Genomic DNA, 21,032 nt, shown 5'->3' with positions numbered 1-21,032 from the left:
AAGTGTCTTTCCACACCAGGGAGGGTGTGGGTAGGGAGAGTAAAGATTAGAATAACAAAATATTGAAGTAAGGACTTTATTGACTCCTCAGTGGCATGAGTGTAAACCCTCAGAGCCATAGGACTACTAGGAACAGGGAATTCTGGATTCTTGTGTGATTAAACAGCATGCTTTGGCAAGGTCCCTAGCTGTATTGTATTTGAGTTTCCCCTTCTGCAGTGTGAGGACAATACCTGCTCTAAAACAGCCTTCTAGGGGCGCCTGGGTGGCTCAGTCGGTTAAGCATCCAACTTCAGTTCAGGTCATGATCTTGTGATTTGTGAGTTCGAGCCCCGCGTCAGGCTCTGTGCTGACAACTCAGAGCCCGGAGCCTGCTTTGGATTCTATGTCTCCCTCTCTGTCTCCTTCTTGCCCACTCACTCTCTCTCTCTCTCTCTCTCAAAAATAAATAAACATTAAAAATTTTTAAAAAAATAAGTAAAACAGCCTTCTAAATAGATTACTGGATTGTTACTTGAGTGATCTGGATACTACTTATAGCACCACTGAGCGGACAGCCTCCAAAGGTTCCTTATGTAGTTCAGTCATTTTATATACTGCTCTGAAAACATGAAGATTATCTAGAAATGCAAAATTACATTATTCTTTCTTTTATTCCATAAAGACCTATTTTGCCTCTAGTGTGTGCCAGGCACTGCACTAGTTGCTGAGGACAAGACAAAGCTACTCAAGGAGCTCATACTGCATTTGGGGAAGAGATACAATGTTGGCAGAAAAGTAAAGCCAAGCAAGAAGGCTAGAGACTAACGAGGAGTGCCATCCTACCTGATGTGGCAGAGGTCTCTGATTTGGAGGAAGAACTGAGCCACATAAGTGTCTGGGAGAAGAGCAGTCGAGGCCAAGGCAAAAGCTGAAGCAGTGTGAGGGAGGGAGAAAGAAGCAACAGAAGATAAAGTCAGAGATAGAGTGGGGCCCAGATTGTGTAGGTTTAGGGGCTGTGTAAAGAATTTGGCTTTTTCTCTGAGTGAGACTGCAAGTTGTTGGGAGGGTCTAATCAAGTCATGGCACGATTAGAACTTTGTTTTAACAGGGTCACTCTGGCCCTGGAAGCAGGCAACCAGTTAAGTGGCTACAATAATAATCTGGGCAGGAGCCCAGGGTGGTAGCAGAGGAAATAGTGAGAAATAGCCATTCTGAATAGAAGAGGAGTTTCTGGTGGATTGGATGTGGGGAAAAAAAGAAGAAACAAGAAGGACTCCATGGGGCACCCCGGTGGCTCAGTCGGTTAAGCATCCGACTTCAGCTTAGGTCATGATCTCGTGGTTTGAGTTCGAGCCCTGCGTCGGGCTCGGTGCTGACAGCTCAGAGCCTGGAGCCTGCTTGGGATTCTGTGTCTCCCTCTCTCTTTGCCTCTCCCCCACTTGTGCTCTGTCTTTCTCTCTCTCTCAAAAATAAGTAAAATGTAAAAAAAAAAAATTTTTTTTAAGAATGACTCCAAGAGCTTGGGACTGAACAACTGGAAAAATGGAGTGCATACTAACATAAGGAACACTTTGGGAGGAGTAGGTATAAGGGAGATAAGAAAAAGGGAGATCAGGGTTTGCTCTGGACATGTTAAGTGTGAAATGCCTATTAGGCATCCAAGTGGGAACTGAGGTAGGAAGTGAACCAATATGTGTAAGGATCCCACGGTGGGAAGGGACCAAATCTCCAAACCCAGATCTTTAATAGCCCAGTGGCAGAAAAAGACATGGAGACCCAAAACAAAATCACCACCATAAGTAAAGGAGAAGTCTAGGCTAGTGATGTAGTTTAAGACAAGGTCCCATGTACTTATGTGGGACCACAGGTTGTGCTCCTGGATAAACCAGATCCGGAGACTGGAAGCCCATTGGAGCCTAGCCATTCAAGTGTGTGTGTGAATTTGACCTGGGAGAGCTGGTTCTCTCTGTACCTGGAGTGGGAACATAACCACTCTGCCTCACTCCCCGGCTTCCCAGTTTGGAACGTGTAAACCTCCTAAGGTTTTGGACAGTGTGTGAGCAATCCTAATAGGAGGAGGAGGAGCAAGCTTTGAGAGGTGTTCACACTGTAGAAATTGGTGTCTAATTGGATTGAGGAGTGAGGGACATGAAAAGGCTTTGAATTTTCTATCTCTGGAGCCTGGGCTGATAATGGAAAATACTGGAGGAGGTTAGGGGTTACTTCTGTTTTTTTTTTGACGTGAGGCTGAAGTAAGATTGTTTTTAGCTTTCCAGCAGAGAGTTCTGGATACCTTCTGAACACACAAATAGCAAGGGCTAGTAAGTAAGTGTAAGTACGGGGGTCTGGAACTCAAGAGGAACTTAAAGGCACCATTGCTGTAGTGCTTATGGTGGCAAACACTAGTGACATTTCTATGTGATCAACCTTGTAATCCGTGTACGTGATACACATTAACCCATATAAGAAGCTTATTGTGTTTTCCACATTTACAGAGACACAGGAAATTAAGATAATCTCTCAACTTTCTCAAAGACTTCGACTTCTCACATCCTTCTCTGCACCTCCCCCCCCCCCCCTGTATGATTTCTCCTACCCAACTCTTTTACTCAGTTCCCAAGGCATACCAGCTGCTCCAAACCTCTTCTATATCCTTCATAGCAGATAACCTAGATTCCTAATTTAGTGATAGGATTAAGGGATCTAGCCTGAGCTCTAACAGCTTCAATCCTATCCTCAACAAAATGTCTCGGTTTCTTTCTTGTTCCTGATTTTATCCTCCCTCTTGTCTCATTAGGGTCCCTTCTAATTTTATTAATATTAATCCCATGCACTTGTGCCCTAGTTTTTATTCCTGTTCACAGCCCCTGGGATCTTGCTTTATTCCTTTTCCTGACCCTTCACTCTTTGTCTACACAAATTACGACTAAACTACCATAGTGTCATTTCCTGCTTGAGTTACTACCCTGTATCTCTCCCCTTTTATTCACACTTGTGCTTTTCTTTCCAACCTCCCATTCGCTTCTTAGCTCCAATAAACATCCCCACCCACAGCTCCCCCCATCATGATTTCAATTTTAAGCATCCCAGTGGCCAACAACCACCTCCACTTTTCCAGCAAGAGAAAGCCAATCCCAACAACACTTCCTTAAAGGAACTGACAAGCCATTGACCCTTCCACCTTTTCCTGTCTTTCCCCCCCTTGTGTCCTCCTTGTGTCTCTCCTTTTATGGTCCATCACTATAATTACACTCTTGCTTACACCTGCAACTCCCTTGCTCCATTTTCTTTGTTGTGCTCACTTAGCAAAACCTCAAACCTGATTACATCTAACCCTGCCTACCCCGTGCCTGCAGGCATGGCTGTGGCACGCTGATGGAGCCATTTAAAATTCGTGACTAGAACCTCCAGTGGGCCTTACATTGCTCAGCAGAGTGTATTTCCTTAGCCTCCTCACCTTCTCACTCTCCGAAAAGTCTTTTTATATCTTCTTCACAACTTTCAAACACCCCAAATTTCCTCCCCATTGCTACTCTCAGCTCATAACTCAGTTCATAACAGCAATCAGAGGAGACTATCCACAAGCCCCCACCAATACACCTTCCTCGTTAAAATACAATTTTCAAAAAGTTAAAATCACAACTCTTACAAATATAGAATAAACATATGTCTATGGTTTATTAACTAAGAAACCAAAAAAAAAAAAAAAAAAGGTAAAGCTGGTGCAAAGAACATCTGAGGAACAGGAGTTGATAGATTTCATCAGGAAATGTGTTTATAAATATTAGAATAAGATTGCTAGGTTAGATACAAAAGTGGTTAATGCCCTACAAGGCAAAAATACCCCCCCAAAACCATAACTTGTGAGGTTATCTTTTCTACAGGACAGAAATTATTTGTATTTCTGTCAGACAAGAACTGTTTGCATTGCTATAAGTGTTCTACAGAAAAAGACCTGCAAAATATCCTAGTCAACAGTAAATAGAGGGGCACCTGAGTGGCTCACTCTGTTGAGCATCAGCTCTTGATTTCGGCTCAGGTCATGATCTCACGGTTCGTGGGATCCAGACCCAGGTCAGGTTCTGCACTGACAGCACGGGGCCTGCTTGGGATTCACTCTCTCTTCTCTCTCTGCCCCTCCCCTACTCTCAAGTTCCCATGCACACGTACTCTCTCTCTCTCTCAAAATAAATAAACATTTTTTTAAAAAGTAAATAGAAAGTAAATAGAAGTCAAGCAAAGATAACTACTCCAAGAAAATCAGGTAATCCCCAAGGGCCTGCTGGCCAGAGCACAGTTCTTCTCTAAAAAAGATACCCAGTAATCCTGTTCACCTATTTCCAAATTTGAGATGACTTTTCTTAACAATCTACCTAGTTGTGACTGTACCCATGTACAGTCTTGCCTGTCTTCTAGCTACTAAACTGTCCACACTCTTATTCAAGGCCAGCCTTTCCACTTGTATATTATGTCCCACCTTCGCCTACTCAGGCATATTAGTCTAGTGATTCTCTTTTCTATCTCCTGCCTCAACTTGCCCCTTCTATTCAATGTTTTCTTTTAGTATAAAGACATATTCTTCCATTTCCAAAACAACCTCTCTTGATTTCACTTCTGCCTGTGGCTACTATCCCATTTTTCTCCTTATCTTAAAAGAAAAGAAATATCTACAACCACCGACTCTGGTTTCTCTCCCTCCTTCCTTGACCCCAGTGGAATCAGCTTTTAGCCCCCACCCCTTCTCCAACACTACTCTTGTCAAGGTCATCCATGACTTCCATATTACCAAATCCAATGGTCAGTTCTCAGTTCTCATCTTATTTAACCTATCAGCATCATTTGACACGGTTGATCACTGTGAAACACTTCAGCTGAAGTGCTTTCCTTGACTAGGTTTCTAGAACTTTTCTGGTTTTCTTCTTGATTGTCCTTTCTCAGTCTCCACTGTTGTTTCCTCTCAGTTCTCCTAAACGCTTAATGTCAAGGGCTCAAGGGCTCATTCCTATCTTCACCAACTCCTTTGCGGATCTCATCCAGAGATATCCAAATATACACACACACACACACACACACACACACACACATATATATCTATATATCTCCACCTTGGAATGCTTTCCAGAATTTCAGATCTGTATATCCAACTATCTGTGGGACTTCTCTGCTTGGATATCTAATCGATTCCTAAACCTAAGCTCCTAAACTTTCTGCTTAAACGTGTTCCTTCCTTATCCCACTCAGTTAATGGCAGCTCCATTCTTCCAGCCGTCTGGGCCCCCAAACTGGGAGTTGTCACTGGCTCTTGTTCTTCTATCACTCCCATCAGTCTATCAGAAAATCCCGACTGTTCTACCTTTATTTTCTTTTTTCCTTTTTTTATGTTTATTTACTTTTGAGAGAGAGGGAGAGACAGAGCATGAGCAGGGGAGGGGCAGAGAGAGAGAATCGGAAGCAGGCTCCGTGCTGTCAGTACACAGTCCGACTCAGGGCTTGATCCCAGGAACCATGAGATTATGACCTGAGCCAAAACCAAAAATCAGATGCTTAACCGACTAAGACACTAAGACACCCAGGCGCCCCTCCACTATAGCCACTATGGACCAGTGCCGCTGTCCCTGCCTCTTCTACTCCTCCTGCCTATCTGCTGTCTTCTCCTGGCACAGCAGTCAGAAGGATCCTGTTAAAAAGTCAGATCATAACACTTCTCTGCTTACAGCCTTCTAATGGCTTCCCATCTATGTTAGCTGTCTCCATGGTGGCTGCCATCAATTCCTTCATCAATTGCCAGACCATCATGGACATGCAGCCCAGTCAAGCTTGCTCTCTACCCAATGTAACCAATGATCTGCTTTCTGTCTCTATAAATTTTCCTTTTCTGGAAATTTCATACCAATAGAATCATGTAATATATGGCCTTTTGCAGCTGGTTTCTTTCATTTACCATGGTTATTGTAGGTTATTGTAGATGTATTAGTACTTCATTCTTATTGCTGAACAATACTCCACTATGTGAATATACCATAGTTTGTTTATCCATGCATCAGTTAATGGACATAGGATGTTAGCTGTGGGTTTTTGGTAGATGTCCTTTATCAGGTTGAGGAAGTTCTCTTCTATTCCTAGTTTGTTGAGAGTTTTGATCATGAATGGGTTGAATTTTGTCAAATATTTTTTCTGCATGTACTAAGATGATCATGTGGGTTTTGTCTTTTATCCTATTAATATAGTGTATTACATTAATTGATTTTAGGATTTTAAACCAATGAATTCCTGGGATAAATCCTATTTGGCAGTGGTATGTAATCCTTTTTATAAGTGGCTGGATTCAGTTTGCTAGTATCTTGTTGAGGATTGTTACATCAGTATTCATAAAGGATACTGAACTGTAGTTTCAGTAGTGTCTTTGTCCAGCTTTGATATCAGGATAATACTGGCCTTATAAGAATTGGAAAGTATTCCCTCTTCTATTTTCTGAAATTGTTTGTCAAGTATTGGTATTATTTCTTCTTTAAATATTTAATGGGGGAATGCGTGGGTGACTCAGTCGGTTGAGTGTCTGACTCTTGATTTTGGCCCAGGTCATGATCTCGAGGGTCATGGGATTGAGGCCCATGTCGGGCTCCTCACTGAGTGTGGAGCCTGCTTGGGATTCTCTCTCTCCGTCTCTCTGCTCCTCTCCCCGACTCATCCATGCTCTCTCTCTCTCTCTCAAATTAAAAAAAAATTTTTTTTAATTAAATATTTAATAGGATTAACAAGTGAAACCATCTGGGCCTGGGCTTTTCCTTGTGGAAAGATTTTTGAGTGTTAACTCATTTTTTTTTACTTGATATAAGTTTTATTTGGGTTTTCTCTTTCTTTTTAATTGATATTGATAATTTTTATCTTTGTAGGGATATTTCCATTTCATTTAAATTGTCTTACTGGTATGAAGTTGCTCATAACACACCCTTACAATATTTTAATTCTTATAAGGTAGACATTTATGCTCCATTTTTTATTCCAAATATTGGTAATTTGTGTCTTCTCTCTCTCTTTCCTTGGTAAATGTAACTAAAAGTTTGTCACTATTTTCAAAGAACCAACTGTTGGCTCATTGATCTTTTTTTTATTGTTTTTCTGTTTTGTATTTTATTGATTTCTGCTCTAATCTTTATTTCCCCTTGTCTGCTTGACTTAGGTTTAGTTTGCTCTTTTTACGTTTTACTCTTTTTTTATTTCTTCCTTTCCTAAGATAGAAGCTTAGGTTATTGATTTGAAACTTTCTTCTTTTCTGACATAGGTCTCCTTCAAAGCACTTTTTAGCTGCATTCCATAAATTTGGGTATGTTGTGTTTTCACTTTTACTCAGTTCAAAATATTTTTAAATTTACCTGCTGGTATCTTCTTCAACCCATGGACTAATTAGAACTCTACTTACTTCCAAATACTTTGGGGTTTCCCAGACTCTTCTGTTGTTGATTTCTAATTTAATTCTACTGTAGTCAGAGAACATAGTGTGCATAATTTAAATTATTTTAAATTTATTGAATGCTTGTTTTATGTCCTAACATATATTCTGGAGAATGTTCCATCTGTGCTTGAGAAGGATGTCTATTCTACAATTGCCAATCAGAGTTCTATAGATGTCAATTAGGTCAAGTTCGTTGATGGTGTTGTTCAAGTCTCCTAGGTCCTCACCAATTTTCTATATAGCTGTTCCATCCATTTTTGAGAGTGGGGTATTGGCGTCTCCTATTTTACGTGCATGTATTTTGCAGATCTGTTGTTGTGTACGTATGTATAATTATTATATCTTCCTGGTGAGTTGATCTCTTAATCGTTATTAAATATCCCTTTTTGTTTCTAGTAGCCTTTTTAAAACTTTTGGTCTTAAGTCTATTTTGCCTGATATTAATATAGTTACTTTGGCTCTCCTATGGTTACTATATCCATAGCATAATCTTTTTTCATCCTTTTAGTTTTCATCTATTGACGTCATGAAATCTAAGGTGTCTCTTGTAGACAGATTATAGTTGGATTTTGCCTTTTTATCCAGTCTGTCAACTTCTGCTTTTGATTAGGGTGTTTAGACCTTTCACAATTTATTGATGTGATTTGATTTACATTTACTATTTTGTTATTGTTTTCTATGTGTCCCTTTTCTTTTTTGTTCCTCTCTTCCTCCTTTACTGCCATCTTTTGTGTTAAATAAATATTTTTAGTGTGCCATGTAATTCTTTTGTAGACTTTTCTTTTTTAATTTTTTAAAAATATTTATTTATTTTTGAGAGAGAGAGAGAGAAAAAGAGGGACAGAGAATCTGAAGTGGGCTCTGTTCTAATAGCAGAGAGCCCAATGTGGGGCTTGAATTCACAAACTGTGAGATCATGACCTGAACCGAAGTCAGAGGATTAACTGACTGAGCCACCCAGGTGCCCCTCTTTTTAAAAAGTTTTTTATTTATTTTGAGAGAGAGAGAGAGAGAGAGAGAGAGCGCATGCGCGTGAGCAAGGGAGGGGCAGAGAGAGAGAGATGGAGCAAATGCCTCCCACACTGTCAGCTCAGAGCCCAACACTAGGCTGAACTCATGAGCTGTGAGATCAGGACCTGAGCCAAAAACCAAAGGCCAGATGCTTAATCAACTGAGCCACCCAGGTGCCCCTGTAGACTTTAAAAAAAATTTTTTTTAATGTTATTTATTTTTGAGAGAGAGGCACAGAATCTGAAGCAGGCTCCAGGCTTTCAGCTGTCAGCACAGAGCCCAATGTGGGGTTCAAACTCACAAACTGGGAGATCATGAAAAAGCGGCCGCCTTTGGCTCAGGTCATGATCTTGCGGTTTGTGAGTTTCAGCCCCGTGTTGGGCTCTATGCTGACAGCTCAAAGCCTGGAGCCTGCTTCAGATTCTGTGTCTCCCTCTCTCTCTCTGCCCCTCCCCTGCTCACATTCTGTCTCTCTCTCAAAAATAAACATTAAAAAATTATAATAATATTATTTATTTATTTATTTATTTATTTATTTAAAATTTTTTTTAACCTTTATTTATTTTTCAGACAGAGAGAGAGAGAGCATGAACAGGGGAGGGTCAGAGAGAGAGGGAGACACAGAATCCGAAGCAGGCTCCAGGCTCTGAGCTGTCAGCACAGAGCCTGACGTGGGGCTCGAACCCATGGACCGCAAGATCATGACCTGAACCGAAGTCAGACGTTTAACCGACTGAGCCACCCAGGTGCCCCAGTATAATATTATTTATATTAAATAATATACACATTGCTCATTGTTATCATATATATCACACACATTAAAACCTATCAATATAGAATTAAAATTATTACCTTATACGATTTCATATCTTTTAAAGAAGCTTTTGTGAAGAAATAAGAAAATATGTATTTATAGAGACTCTATAGTAACCTACATATTTTACCATTTCCAGTGCTCTTCATTTCCTCCTGTGGATTTGAATTACCATCTGGTGTCCTTTCCTAATAGCCTGAAGGACTCCCATTAGCATTTCTTGTAGGGCAGGTCTACTAGCAACAGACAAACTCCCTCAGATTTGTTTATCTGGGAATAAATCTCTCTCTCTCTTTCTTTATTTTATTTTAATTTTTTTTAATGTTTATTTATTTTCGAGACAGAGGGAGACAGAGCACGAGTGGGGAGACAGAGCGCGAGTGGGGAGGGGCAGAGAGAGAGGGAGACACAGAATCTGAAACAGGCTCCAGGCTCTGAGCTGTCAGCACAGAGCCCGACGTGGGGCTTGAACCCACCAATCGTGAGATCATGACCTGAGCCGAAGTTGCACGCTTAACCGACTGAGCCACCCAGGCGCCCCATCTCTCTCTCTCTTTTTAAATGAACATGAACACCTCATTCATGGTTTCATCTTTAAGTTTATTTATTTATTCTGAGAAAGAGAGCACACAAGCAGGGGAAGGGCAGAGAGAGGAGAGAGAATCCTAAGCAGGCTCCAAGCTGTCACCACAGACCCCGATGTGGGCCTCCAACTTAGGTCTCATGAACTGTGAGATCATGAAATCAAGAGTCAGATGCTTAACTGACAGCCACACAGGCACTCCTCTCCTTCATTTTTATTTACTTATTTTTTTGTTTATTTATTTTGAGAGAGAGAGTGGGAGTGGGAGTGGGAGAAGGGCGGGGGGGGGGGGGGGTGGGGACAGAGAGAATCCCAAGTAAGCTGCACTGTCAGCCCAGAGTCCCATTCGGAGCTCAAGCTCACCAACCATGAGATCATGACCTGAGCTGAAATCAAGAGTTGGATACTAAACCAACTCAGCCACCCAGGTGCCCCAACTCTCCTTCATTTTTAAAGAATAGTTTTGTGGGATATAGAATTCTTAGGCGATAGTTTTTTTCTTTCACACTTTGAATATGCAATTCCACTGCCTTCCAGCTGCCATTGTTTCAGATGAGAAATTAGCTATTAATCATATTGATGCTCCATTGTTACATGATGGTGGTTTTTCTCCTGATGCTTTTAAGATTTTCTTTTCGCTGTTGGCTTTTAACAGTTTGCATCTTGTATTTAGGTGTGGATCTCTTTGTAGTTATCCTAGTTGGATTTGTTGAGCTACTTGGATATGTAGATTAATGTTTTTAATCAAATTTGCCAAGTTGGGGGGACATAATTTCTTCCAAAAATTTTCTGACCCTTTCTGTCCTCTCCCATTACACACATACCAACTATGTAAGATGTCATCCCACAAGTCTCTGAGGCTCTGTTTATTTTTCTTCAATTTTTATTCTTTCTATTCTTCAGTAGGTAATTTCTGTTGATCTCTCTTCTAGTTCACTGATTCTTATCTTCTGCCATCTTGAATTTGCTTTTGAGCCCTTCTGGTAAGTTTTTCATTTCAGTAAATGCTTATTTTCACTTCTAGAAATTACATTTTAAAAATGTTTAATATTTTCCTTAATAAGCACCTTTGTGGATTTGTTATTGTCCTATTTCTTTTGGTTCTTTTTTTTTTTATAAAAAAAATTTTTTTTAACATTTATTTATTTTTGAGACAGAGAGAGACAGAGCATGAACGGGGGAGGGGCAGAGAGAGAGGGAGACACAGAATCGGAAGCAGGCTCCAGGCTCTGAGCCATCAGCCCAGAGCCCGATGCGGGGCTCGAACTCACGGACGGCGAGATCGTGACCTGAGCTGAAGTCGGACACTCAACCGACTGAGCCACCCAGGCGCCCCTCTTTTGATTCTTTAAACATGAGTTCTTTTAGTTCTTTGAACATATTTATAATAACTACTGTGATGTCTTTGCCTGCTGAGTCCAACTTCTGGGGACACTTAGGGATAGTTTCTATTGACTTTTAACTTTTCCTGGGTGAGTCACACTTTCCTATCTCCGTGCATATTTTATTGAAAACTAGATTTTTAAATACCATATTGTAGCAACTCTAGATTCTGATTTTCCCCCCTCAAGGCTGTCTTTTGTGTCATGCACTTAGTGCTTTGCCTGGGTTAAACCTACAAAATATGTCCCTCTGAGGTGTGTGGCTGCTGCTACCTCTGCTCAGTTTATTTTTATCTTGTTTTTATTTTATTTTTTTATTATTTATTATTTTTTAATGTTATTTATTTTTGAGAGAGATAAAGACAGCACAAGTGGGGGAGATAAAGACAGCACAAGTGGGGGAGGGGCAGAGAGAGAGGGAGACACAGAATCGGAAGCATGTTCCAAGCTCTGGGCTGTCAGCACAGAGCCCGACGCAGGGCTTGAACTCACAAACTGTGAGATCATGACCTGAGCTGAAGTCGGTCGCCTAACCGACTGAGCCACCCAGGCGCCCCGCTCGTTTTTATTTTCGTCTGGCTGCATAGGGGTCACCCTTGTGTCTAAGTAGCCCCATGGTCAGCAAACCATGGGATGGAAATTGTGCTCAAACACCTCAAGCCAATAAGGCTTCCGTCTTCTGATAATGAATTTGTGTGGGGAGAGGGGAGCACATTCAAAGTTCACGCTTTTACTTTTTACTTTCCACTGGGCCCTTTCAGAGCTCCTCTAGTCCAGAATCCTCAAGGTCAGCCAGGAGTGTGGGGTGATCTTAGGCCCTCTGTTCTCAGCTGTAAATGTGCACAATCTTATCCAAGAATACACTTGCCCCAACCACAGCTGTAACCTCAGGTTAGCAGAACCACTGGCTCTCTCCTGCTCCCAATCAAGTGAGCCTACTTTGGCTGCGGCAGCAAGGCCGCTGGTCCTTATGGCAAAATCTCCAGGTGACTGGGCTGGAAAGTGGGAGCATCCCCAGGCAAAGGTGCCACAGATTCCCACTGTTATTACTGAATTTCACCTGTGGCTCAAGCACAAACACTTCTCGTATTGTTATATACCTCTGACCGATTTCCATAGTGCTAAAAATGGTTGTTTTCATCAATGTTTTCCAGCTTTGTAATGGCCTCTTCAGGGAGAGGATTTGCCCACCCCACCTCTTCACTCTGCCACGGCTGGCAGTCCCACCCTCCTCAATAAATATTTGAGGAAGAGTAAGTGACTAAACACCGTGTCATCTGTCTTCTCCCTCTACCACTCTACGGAAACTGTCCCATCAAAAATTATCAGTTGCCTTCCAGGCACTAAAACAGGTTCTGAGAAAGACAGACCTGGGTTGAATTCCAGCTCTGCCACTTAGTGACTGTGCACTTGGCAAGTGTACTTACCTTCTCCAAGTTTTCTCTTTCTGTTAAATGGCTAAAATAATGCCTATGGTGTTTGTGAGGACAGTGAGGTCTGAGTAAGCGTCTGGGCGGACACTTCAGGGTTCTTTCCAACAGTGTCTGTTCTGTTCAGACTGTGAGTCTGGGATGCCACTTGACCTTTTTCTAGCCCTTACACTCACCGGACCCGTGACAGGTGGAAACACAGGATAAGTTCATGAAAATCCTTTGAGATGGGATCTATTATCCCACAACTATAAGGTATTATTATGCTTTCTTATGATGTTCTCTGGGAACTTTTTAAAATCCCTCTCTCTGGGAAATTTTGGTTATAGAATTTCTAAAAATAGGGAAGTTACTGAAATCACTTCTCTAACTTCCTTTTATCCTGGACATTTTAACCATTATACTGTGGACATTTTCTGAAAGATCAGGACTACAGATGTAAATCTTTCTTAATAAGAAACTCTCACATTTTCAGGTGTTTATTCCTCTAAGAACTGAAGAACATGCCCCCCGCCCCCACCTCCAAATCAGAAATAAAACATCAACTTGGGGGTTAAAGATGGAGAAGAATGAACATGGCCAAATAGAATGCTCGGAATTTGAAATAAAAATAGTGTGGTGAGGCCTTCACCATTTAGGGCCTTGCTGAAAGTTCAGTTCTTTCTGCAGGAAATCCATGTTTAAAAACAGAATATTGGGGTGGCTGGGTGGCTCAGTCGGTTAAGCGTCCAACTTCAGCTCATGTCATGATCTCGTGGTCTGTGGGTTCGAGCCCCGCATCGGGCTCTGTGCTGACAGCTCAGAGCCTGGAGCCTGCTTCGGATTCTGTGTCTCCCTCTCTTTCTGCCCCACTCCCTTGCTTGCGCTCTGTCTCTCTCTCCCTCTTGAAAATAAACATTAAAACAAAAATTTAAAAACAGAAAAAACAATTGCTTTTTCCATTGCTTAAAATCTCCTCCTTATTGGTATCCCTGTAATTAGAGATGCACTATTTATTATTCACTATTGTTACGTGTTTTTTTCAACAAGGCTGCCAGCGCTCCACAGGCAGGGATGGTCCTTTTGCGTATTTTCCTCTATGCTTGCTATCACCCTTGCTATCACCTACAGTCGATGATAATGCTCACTGTCACTCCTTTACTCAGAAACCTTCAGTGATTCTCCACTGCACCAAAAAGTGGTCCTCAGACCTTTTTTGATTCCATGTGCTTATCAGTGAACTGATGCTTGCACATCCTCTAATACCCACATATAATTTATTTTAATATTGTACTACCACCTTCCATAAGTGATAAACATCCACCGATATAGGAAATTTAAGAGGATGACATAAAAATAGTATAAACAGAATTTGTAGTATTTTCTCTCTGTACCTTGTAATACTCCACTCTGGAGACCACTGGTCTGTGGGATAAAATCCAGGTCCTCTAAAACCACAGCCTTCAAACTGGAGTCTAGGTATCTTGAGAATACAGTTGAGCCTTGAACAACATGGGTTTGAATTGCACAGGTCCTCTCCTATGCAAGTTTTTTCCCAGGACTGTGAATGTATTTGCTCTTCGTTATGGTTTTCTTAATAACACTTGCTTTTCTCTAGCTACTTTATTGTACAATACAGTTCATAATACATGTAATATACAAAATATGTGTTAATCAATGTTTTATGTTATCGGTAAGGCTTTTGGTCAAAGGTAGGCTATTTGTAGTGAAGTTTGTGGGGGGAGTTAAAAATTATGTGGATTTTCTTTTTTTTTTTTTAAGCTTCTTTTTTTTTTTTTTTAAGAGAGAGAGAGAGAGAATGCACACAGGAGGGGCAGAGAAAGATGGAGAAAGAGACTCCCAAGCAGGCTCTACGTTGTCAGCATGGAGCCCAGTGTGGGGCTCGAACTCATGAGCTCTGAGTTCATGATCTGAGCTGAAGTCAAGAGTGGACACTTAACCAACTGAGCCACCTAAGCGGCCCATTTTTCTTTTTTCTTTTTTTTTTTTAAGTGTATTTATTTTGAGAGAGACAGACAGAGAGAGAGAATGAGTAGGGGAGGGACAGAGAGAGAGAGGTAGAGAGAATCCCAAGCAGGTTTTGCACCGATGGTGCAATTTGATGCGGGTTTCGAACTCACAAATCATGACAGCATGACCTGAGCCGAAATCAAGAGTCGGACGCTTAACCGACTGGGCCACCAGGTGCCCCACAAATTATGTGGATTTTCAGTGGCATGGTAGAGTCAGTGCTCCTAACTCTATGTTGTCTGAGGGCCAACTGTATATACTATAGACAGCACAGTATTAAGTGGCTCAATTTCCAGATTCCGAACTACAAAATGTACCCTCTCCTGAAAGTGATCTGCCTGGGAATGGCTGGCATTGAGCTTATTTCTTTTTTCTAGCCTCCCCTTCCCAATTGCTCAGGCCCACCCCTCAGCCATCTGAACTGTGCTTTGCCCCCAAACGAGGGGATAACATGGGAATGCACTATACTTGAGAGAGAATTTCTTGAGAGCCAAGTAAGAAACACTGACAGGGCAGCACTTTATTTCATTCCCTGGACAAATACTGGCAAGCCTCTGTGATGCAGACAATTCCTTGTAGGAATATAGTGTTTTTAATTAAAAAAAAAAAAAATGAAGTTAGGGTGCCTGGGTGGCTCAGTTGGTTAAGCATCCAACTTTGGCTCAGGCCATGATCTCACAATTCATGAGTTTGAGCCCCATGTCGGGGATTTTCCCTCTCCTTGTCTCTCTCTGCCCCTTCCCTACTTGCACACATGCTCTCTCTCTCTTAAAATAAATAAACAAACCTAAAAAAAATGAAGCTAAACTTTAAGCCATGCAGGTTGTTTTTGCCAAATGATACTCCACAAGCAGAATGGGCTAGATCTCTGGCTCCATGTTTTTGATGAAAATATAAGCAAAGCACTTACCCAATACACAATACACCAGAAATGTCATCATTTGCAACTATTTCATCTTTTGATGAACGCTGCCCTACACTAACATTCCCAACATTCACGACTGCCCAGACTCTTTCTCGTCTCTTCTCCTGTCAGCCCCCTCAGGCTGCAGCCACACTACCTTCATGCTCCTAGGCACCCTTCCGGGTCTATGCCTGTGCTGTGTTCACGCCAGTTCCTCCCTTGGAAATACCCTTCCCCCACATCTCCATGGGTTGAGTTCCTACCTAACATCTGTGTGATCTGAGGCACTAATTAGGTGCTGAAGATGGAAAATGAGCATAATGATAACCGTGACCCTGTTTTCATAGGATGTAAGAGTCTAGTATGGGTGACAGACAGATAAGCAGTGACGATATAATATTACAGAACTGTGACGGGGAGCCATGAGGGCACCCTCCCTTCACCTGGGGCTCAAGGAAGTCTCAGAGGAAGTGACCAGAAAGCCAAGACCCACCGCTAAGCACAAGTCAGCCTGACATTTTGCAGGAAGGGGAAAGAAAAGGACTGATCTATGCTGACAGAACAAAACTGAGTTTAACCGACACTGTTAAGACAATTCCTCCATGAAGTCAGGATTTTGACCTGGAGAGACACACTTACCCAACTGTAGGGTCCAGATAGAAATTCCTACGAAGTTCAATCTGTTTCATGCTCTTGAGAGATTGGTCACATTCTCTCTCTCTCAAAAGCCCAATTTAGAATAGGCCAAAAGTCAAGGGAGAGGTCATCCCTAGAAAAATTTTCTCTTGCTTTTTTCCAAAAACAAAAATATTTGAACCCCAGGCTCTACTGCTGGGGGACCAGGCAGCCTTTTTATATTAAGTTCACCAGAAATAGCACAAAGTGAATACTCTTGGGAAGTCTGTTAAGAAAGTGACAGGTGGTTTATATATGTGGCTCTGCTCTAAGGATGGAGACACCCTCTAAACAAACAAGTTAATGAAGTAAGTAGAAACACAGAAGACACAACATTCCGTTTCCAGGGACTGCCTTGTGCCAGAGGTAAGACGGTGAAGGCTTCGGGTATCTGGTTCCTCACTGCTCCACCTCTGATCCTGTCCCTCACTGTCCTGAGCCAGAGGCTGTGGAAGGACCTTCACTGAGCGATGTTCGATGCTCCACTTCATGCCATCACTCACAGTGCTGATTTGTTATCAAGCTATTCGTGTCTATGAAAGACTCTCCTTTTATAGTAGAGGGCAGCCTGGGTGGCTCAGTGGGTTGAGCGTGGGACTTCGACTCAGGTCATGATCTCATGGCTCATGAGTTCGAGTCGTGAGTTCGGGCCTGACATGGGGCTCGCTGCTATCAAAGGGGAGACTGCTTTGGGTCCTATGTTCCCCTCTCTCTCTGCCCCTCCCTCACTTGCATGCGCACGCACTCTCTCTCTCTCTCTTACCAAAAATAAACATCTTTTAAAAACCACAACTACATTAGTAGGAGAGAAGTGTGATAGATGTAGTATCAGCCATCAAATCTTTCCTATACTGGTCACAATTTGGTACCCCAAAACCTCTTTGTTGATTCAAAACATAAAAAATACGCAGTCTTGTTCTCTGATACAGTCCACCCAAGCATCATTGCAGTAGATTTTTATTTTATTTCTCATCTGTTTTCTTAGTTGTGTATCTTCTTCAAGTGGCCATGTGGAGGCTGAACATTTTCTCTATGAAACTACTCACTAGGGCAGTGGAATCAGGTAAGTCTCAACCATGAGGGCTTAGTCATTGAAGCACCAAAGGATGTCATTTTAAAACATTTACCGTATGTGGAAGTCACATGACATGGACCCGGAGGACGCACATAACTAGTTATGTTCCTGTAGACTATACTGTTGCTAAACCCACTTAATCTTTCAGGAAAACCATTATAAACTCACCCCAGAACACAGAAGTTCATTTGTGCTAGAAAGTTATCATCAAGCGCTGGAGGGTCAGAACTATGTTTGCTAACATTGTTCCATTAGAAATGTATCCTATCAGTGATACCACATTTTTTCAGATGGATGGGCCAACTGTAGTTCTGCTCTAAAACTCTGCTTTCTATCAGTCCCCCAAGCATTTTCTGATTATGGCCTATAACAAAGTTTGCAACAATGGTGAAAACAGGTCTGCGTGGAAGTTATGTATATAAATGCATTTGCAAATGGGTTTAGACCTTTGTGGGAAAAGGGCCTGAAGTCTCCTAAATAGAAAAATCTTCAAGTAAATCAGAACTGACTCACAACTTTGGAAAATGGTACAGGGCTTAGTGACCTTATATCAAACCACAGCCAAGGCCACATTCTAACACGTCCCCATTCCCAGATTAATTTTATTTCTGTCACCCTCTTCACCTTTGAAATTCCTTCCATTCAGCAAAATCAGTTCCATTCAGGAGAACAAATACATTTTGACTTCTGTCCCCGATGCTTCCCTGTGTGCCTTGATGAAAAATACAGTTTTAGTTTTCAGCCCTGCAACCTGAGAGACGTGCGGGTGAAATGAAATGAATCACGCCTCCTCTTTTCCCCCAAGCCCCAGGTTTTCCTAAGAGAACACTCATATAACATATGCCAGTACATTTAGGCCTGAGGGCTCCTCAAAACTCTGCCCATTTTCTTGCAGAGGATCAGTTTAGTCTCTTTTTAGATAAGCAGACCTGCATGTGAATGCTACCTTGGTGCCAGAGCTTTTCCTGGGGAAAAGGCCGGGCCTTCTTCACCTGCAGCCGACACCTCTCCTTCCAGGGCAGGGCCTTGCAGCGGCGCGGCGCGTCCAGCAGATGGAGCCGCAGCTGAATTTTCGTGAGCTGCTCTCTACACTGGAAGAATCTGGAATAAACAGGAAGGGGAATTTTTGTTTGTTTGTTTTTAAGAATTCTAAATTTCAACATCTATTGCCTTCTTTGTCGGGTCAGAGACCCTTTTTATTTAACTAGGTTGAAATGCGTTAGAAGTTTAAAAAAAAAACAGTGATTACGCAATCCCAAATACATGTTTTCTTAAGATTTCCACTCTTTCAGAGGACCCAAGCAACAAGTTTTAAAGCAGCATAAACTATTATTAGAGCATAGTGTTTCAGAAACGTTAGTAGGCAGCCCTGGATAAAGAAATCCTGCCTCAGAAAAACACCAGAAAGGAGTGGCATGAGGAGGGAAGCCTCCCCAGGCCGCGGCGGAAGTGACCTCCGAGCTGGGCGGTGGCGGTCGCGGGCGCCGCGAAAAACAGCGCCGCCTGCTGGGGAAGAGGGAAACAGCTCGGATCTCCCCGGAGGCCGTGGCGTCGCCAAGGGGACCGCTTGGACCGAGCCAACATTCCAAAGTCCGTTGCGCTTAGGATGCTGCAGGGTATACCCCCCCGCCCCCCCCCCCAACGAAACTGAAAGTAATGGGCACAGCCCGAGCTGACTTTCTGTCGAGAAGGGAAACCTACAGGACCGTTATGGTTTTGGTACTTAGTGTTTCAAAAGGCTTGACTGTTTTTACTGCTTCCTGAAGTTTAAAAGGATAGTTGCTATTTAAGACCGTCCTAAAGAGTGAAAATAGAACCTGATAGAAGCTCTCTTTCATTTATCCTGTGCTGCTTTAAGTTATTTACAAAGTATTGTAAGAGGTTATCAGAAGCAAATTGGAAAAAAACGGGCAAGGGACTGAGTTTCAAGGTGATTGTGCTTATCATTTCCCATAATGGCCCCTCATTTTTATTCCAGGGTTGTTGCAGTGCTGTTTCTTGAGTCCCTCCTCCTCTCCCCACTTCCCTTTTCTCTCCACTCATTTGACAGGAGCCTCCGCAATCATCTGCTTAGAACACGTCATCATCATCCACTGGGAGAGAGTTGTGGCACCACCTTTCTCCCCCTATGGCTGAAGCCCACAGAAGAAAGATGAGGAGTTGTGCTTCTGCGCTGGAGCCGCGCGACTGCCCGGAACTGTAACCTGCAAGATGATGCCCAAGTGCAGCTTCCCCCTTTTTGTGCCACATAGAACTGTATGCTGCCCTTTTTGAAGCTGATGCTTTCTCCTTTAGAGCCATGCCCTCCACATTGCCCAGATGATGTGCTAAGTCCCTTCCACTTGCAGAGATTCAGTGCATTAAGTGTAAAAACCACACATCTCTGTTTTTTCTTTTAGTAAGGGAGTGAAGACCCAGAGGTGGATGGTTTCATTTGGATTAGTCATGCTGTTTATCGGGTCCCTGTCCTCTGACATGGAAATTCCCATCTCCCATCGGGGTATAGCTGTCGGCATAAATTATAGGCTCTGGTTCAAAACAGGGCCCTCTCTTTTGTCCAGTAGCACCAGAAACACATTAATTAGGGACCTTGCTGAAACAGAGGGCTTCTCGAGGCTCCTGGAAAAGGAAGGTTGGGCCCCCAAGTCCTGTATGTGATCACTTGGGCTCTAGCCTTCACAATCTGGATCCAACCAGATGAGCACTGAGAGCTCAGTGTTTGGAGCACAAAGAAGAACAAAGAATATATAGTAACTTAGTGAATCAGGGACAGGATCCAAGAGGAAGCCTGACATTTGTTTATCAGCAGAGAAACAGAAGTAAAGGAGGGAATGTCTCCCTAAGTGCTACTGTGTTAATAAAAGTGTCCTCTAGAGAGAGGCTACATGAACAGGGCAGCTGATAACATTAATACTGTGCAGGTAGGCACACATCTTCCCACATGGCCAGGACTGCTGAACCAAGTGGCCCTAAACTAATGGGCAGGGATACAGCTCTAAGCCTTTCCTGCGGCAATCCTCAGAGGGAGTTGGCTCAGACAAAGCAAAGCAGCTTCTCCCTCGGTTCTTTGTTCTTCCTTGGAAAATGGGCTCTCTCTCAAGTCTCATACCCCAGCTGCTTTCCCCTCTTGTACAAGGGCAAAATAAAGTAATCGCCAATAATGATTTGGACAGCATATTTTTGGAGCCCTGAACTCTGTGAAATGCAGGGTCGAATTATTTTTAGAACTCTAATGTGCTGTACATTTTTATTCTGGGTTCATGGGGGAAATTTTCAGAAAGGTGCCCCTCTTCAGCAAAGAAAAATAAAGAGACCGCCTTCAGAAAGGGGTAGTGGAGACAGTGTTTTGAATCCCACTTAACCTAACAACTACATGTGCTGCACCTTATGCTTAAGAATCTCTTTCTCACAGGGCTTATGATTTAATGAGCAGATTCTTTTGTCTGCTAAGAAATTCCTTCAACAGTAAAAAGGCTGTCTGGGAAATCACACCTTTTTATACGATAAGTGACTTTTTGCTAATAAGAATGATTTTAACATAGGTCCTTTAAAAGTAAAGACATTCAGAATGGTCTATCCCAGATTTAAGTGTGGAATTAAGACAAAGGATGCTTGTTCTCATATCAGAAATAGGCATGCCACTCCCCAAGCACTCAGAGCATCTGCTGGCTGGACTGACTCTTAAACCAAAAGCCACACATGACTTCTGTGCT

At 42.4% G+C, this 21,032-nt stretch overlaps 1 protein-coding gene and 1 long non-coding RNA gene across 2 annotated transcripts in view; one reads left to right on the top strand and one right to left on the bottom strand.

The window, feature by feature from the left end:
* The window catches only part of LOC122472353 (tubulin alpha-1C chain), an 83,684-nt gene that overhangs the window by 16,607 nt on the left and 46,045 nt on the right, over positions 1 to 21,032 (bottom strand). Inside the window, exon 2 of the mRNA XM_043561806.1 lies at positions 18,266 to 18,420. The gene's annotated coding sequence lies outside the window, so the exon portion shown is untranslated. The remainder of the gene's footprint in view (positions 1 to 18,265; positions 18,421 to 21,032) is intronic.
* LOC122472358 lies at positions 18,627 to 20,483 on the top strand. Its single transcript, XR_006294415.1, has 2 exons — positions 18,627 to 19,249; positions 19,370 to 20,483. It is a non-coding gene; the product is annotated as an uncharacterized LOC122472358 (long non-coding RNA).

Source organism: Prionailurus bengalensis, chromosome B4 (assembly GCF_016509475.1).
Source record: "Prionailurus bengalensis isolate Pbe53 chromosome B4, Fcat_Pben_1.1_paternal_pri, whole genome shotgun sequence".
Taxonomy (NCBI): Eukaryota; Metazoa; Chordata; class Mammalia; order Carnivora; family Felidae; genus Prionailurus; species Prionailurus bengalensis.
The sequence above is the reverse complement of the archived record's forward strand: the minus strand, read 5'-3'. Positions and strand labels throughout refer to the sequence as shown.